Consider the following 3,688-nt stretch of genomic DNA (forward strand, 5'->3'; position numbering starts at 1 on the left):
GGAATGCGTTGTTACACAACTTTCGCTCCCATAAGTACGTTACGTAATTTGTGAATGGTCCTTAAAGAAGCTCTTGTAACTACTCCCAAGTGAGCTGCTACCCCGACAAACTTCAGCAGTACGAGACCCGGACTTCGTCGCAAGGTCGGCGCGCTACTGGGCAAACTGGAGGGATTTCGCGAAACAAAAATTAAACCGAAACGACCAACTTCTTTATTCTTAGAGTGTTTATTGTGCGGTGTAGTGTTTCCGATGGGGTTGGATTACGGGTACGTACCACTCTGTTTTTCTCTGCTTATCGACGGTGGCGGTGAGGGTTTGACCGGCGAGCGCTCGCTGATCCTCGGTGCGGCTACGGGCGTCTCCAATGCCGGCTGGCAAAATGGCGTCGACGACGGAATGGCGGGTAATGAATGGGCGATCTGGAAAGGCGTTCCAGGCAAGTATTCTCCCAGGCGCTTCCTTCTTTGACTAAAATCGGCTGGCGACGGAAGATACCGACTTTTGCCAGACCGAGAAGGGAATCCTCCTTTATGTTTAAGGCCAATGCCCGAGGGTTGATGTCCTCCTTGGCAGTTATGATCGCGGACGATCAGAGGACGAAACGCTGGTCCTTTACGGGTTAGGCGTAGGCAACCGTCAAGTTGCCTAGGCCGAAACGAGTGCAGGGTGTCTTCGGTTGCTCGCAAGCTTCCGGAACGCGATCGTCGATCGCTAAACAAAACGGTATTCAAAAGTATACAGAAAAAGGTCCTGAATGCTCGGGTAGGGAATTTGCAAGAGCTCCGAAATTGGCACTTTGGCACAATTAAAAAATACCTTTTAAAATTTTATAGTTCCACTGCACTCGTTCGCCTGATTCGAAATCGCCGTTGGCACATTCTTGAGAACGGCCCAAAAGTGCTATTCAATTGATTTGGCGGTTTGTCGACCGCATTGTATTTTGTGCCGTTACCCATTAGCCCATCGGTGTTGTGGAGTGTGTTTGAACTGTGTTGAGCGTTTAGTACAGGATTCAAAATAGGTGGGCGTTTATCATAATCATGCATAACAAACTAAAAAAGTATTTAATCGTACTGTAACGGTCGGTTACACTCTATAGGATCTAGACACGGAATATCAACTGCATGAATAACATAAAAACTTAAATTCGTAATTTCCGTTACGCGGTCATAATTTATTTTGACCAACATGACATAGGATATTTATGCGAATATTCATAGCAAAAGCATTAAATATTGCAAGTCGAATTAATATTTGCATATTGAAGTCAAAAGAAACTCATACAAATCATTAAATTCGTTCAATGTCCAAAAAAATATTACTTGTTGCAAGTTACCCCGTTGAAGCGGTTACTAGCAACAAACTAGTTAAAGATTTCTACAGCAACCAATATCGATCGCATATTTTTTCTCAATATGTGAAGTTATTCTGAAGGTGAAGGTCTAGAACTAATAACTTCGTATTAATTAAATGCCCTCAAATGTGCTGCAGATAAGTTTTTACTTGCGCTCATAGTTGAGAACTGTTGCAAGCTACCCCGTTTGACGGTATGTGCAGAAATCCACTATGTTGGCGAAGTTACTTGGGCAATACACTTGCCTGCAAGTGTTCTAGTAAGGTGCAACTATCCACATGCGCAGTTCAGCTGCCATAACAGTCTTGGACACTTTTCTTTTGTTTTCGAGAGTTTTCTATTCTAGCAACAGACAGTGAACTTCATATGTTGTGAGATTCTGCGGGTTAGTCCACCGTAAACATCTAAGAGCACACCAAACAAACTTGCGTTGGATAGCCCCTATCCGATTGATTCAGTTTTCACAATACAGCGACCAAACAACTGGAGAATTTTCCGGACAAGACCGGGTAATCGAGATAATTGGAAATTTTGAACATAAATCCTAGCTTTTCTATTTGATTTATCGATGATAGCTGACCGTTGATTCCGAAAAGTCAACCTTGAGTGGATCAAAACATCCAGACCTTTGATATACTCCATACGCTTAAGTATCAGGTCGTTAATACGATAATCGTAATTAACGTATATCGTAACTTAATGACACTGTTTACGATGGAATGAAATCACGACAAATATATATCAATGCTGAGCATCATTCTATTTTCTCGGCATCAATTGGAACATTTTTTCAACAAAAACTGAAGAACGCAAGCTTTCAAAAACGACGTATATTTTTAAGTCGAAGGCATATGGCAGTTTACATCACCCGTTAAGTAGCACTGTCACATCATTAAACAATAGCGAAAATAACAACGGACCGAGGTTGCTACCTTGAGGAACAGCAATCGCATTCACAAAAATATTAAAATGATGACACGTTTTCATTTCTCGTTTTCTGTTCTTCTAATATGACTCCAACCAGCGACAAAGCCGTCGACAAAATCCAAACTCGACGGACTTCTTCAGTGCAGTATAATGATCAGTGATTGAATAAACAAACGTGGAATCAGCTTTATGTTACTACAGTTCAGTGGTGTCCACGGTTTAAGCATGGTGCGGGTCAAATCAGATCTCCTCATTAGATCTGTGGACTGGAATGACTTCTAACATTAATAAATTTAACCTATAGTTCCCGTCCACCTAGAGCCGTAGCGTGACATTGTGGCGCCTTTAGCGGAAGCCCAATTTGGCGCCCCCTCAAATCAGTGTTCCTTCCAGGTTTATCATTTTTTTCGTATTCGCCCTTTATCCAATACTTCGCTGCACTTAACTTATGTATTGAAAAAATCGGAGGGGTTGTGTACAAGACACGACCGCATATATAGGTGACGCAGGACTACGTAAGTCTATGTGATAGTAGCATGTATTCATGCTTGTAATCATTCGATTCTTCATGTATACATGCTATATGCAACATATATACATGCTACATGCGTTGTATGTAACATTTATCAAAGTAGTAACATTGCATACGTTCAATTCTCAAAAGATTATGCATTTGAAAACAATTTAACAAAATCAAGAACACAAACTATTGCTTTCCTGCTACCTTACTGAAATTAAAGATTGTTCTTATTACCCACGTTGAAGGGATTTCACCAATTCAATCCTATTTTATCAACAGCACATCTTTTCACTACACTTCTAATGAAACGGCAAGCATGCGTATTCCTACAGAGTCACATTATAACCGAACACTACAGCTGTAGCACATTTTTCCAACACAGATATCAAATTCGCCTAGGTTTAATCGTCTCGCAGTAAAGAATTTGCAATCTGTTGGGACATCGAACTTGTGTCGTGTTTTCTGGCATACTTCCCTAACACAGACATCAAATTGGACTAGGTTCAATCGCGTTCGTAAGAAATCTGTTGGCACAAGGGGGCTTTAACACTCTTTCTGGCGTACTTCCCAAGCAAGGACATCAAATCTTGTTGAAATGAGGGAACTTCGTCACTTGTTTTTGCTTACTTCCCAAGCACAGATATCAAATCGGTATAGGTTTAGATCATGGTAAATAATCTTCCAACCAATCACGAAGCGAGAATTCTGGTAAAACATAGGTTCATTATTTTCAATTTTTCAATAGTTCAACATCAAGAATCCGTACTTTTCTTCATTTGGGTCAATTCTTAGAAGATTTTCCGATCGATTGGTGTAAGAATATTAAAAATCGATCGGAAAACCGCTGAGCTATTAGCGCTGAAAACCTTTCATTTTTCGTGACG

Source organism: Sabethes cyaneus, chromosome 3 (genome assembly GCF_943734655.1).
Source record: "Sabethes cyaneus chromosome 3, idSabCyanKW18_F2, whole genome shotgun sequence".
Taxonomy (NCBI): domain Eukaryota; kingdom Metazoa; phylum Arthropoda; class Insecta; order Diptera; family Culicidae; genus Sabethes; species Sabethes cyaneus.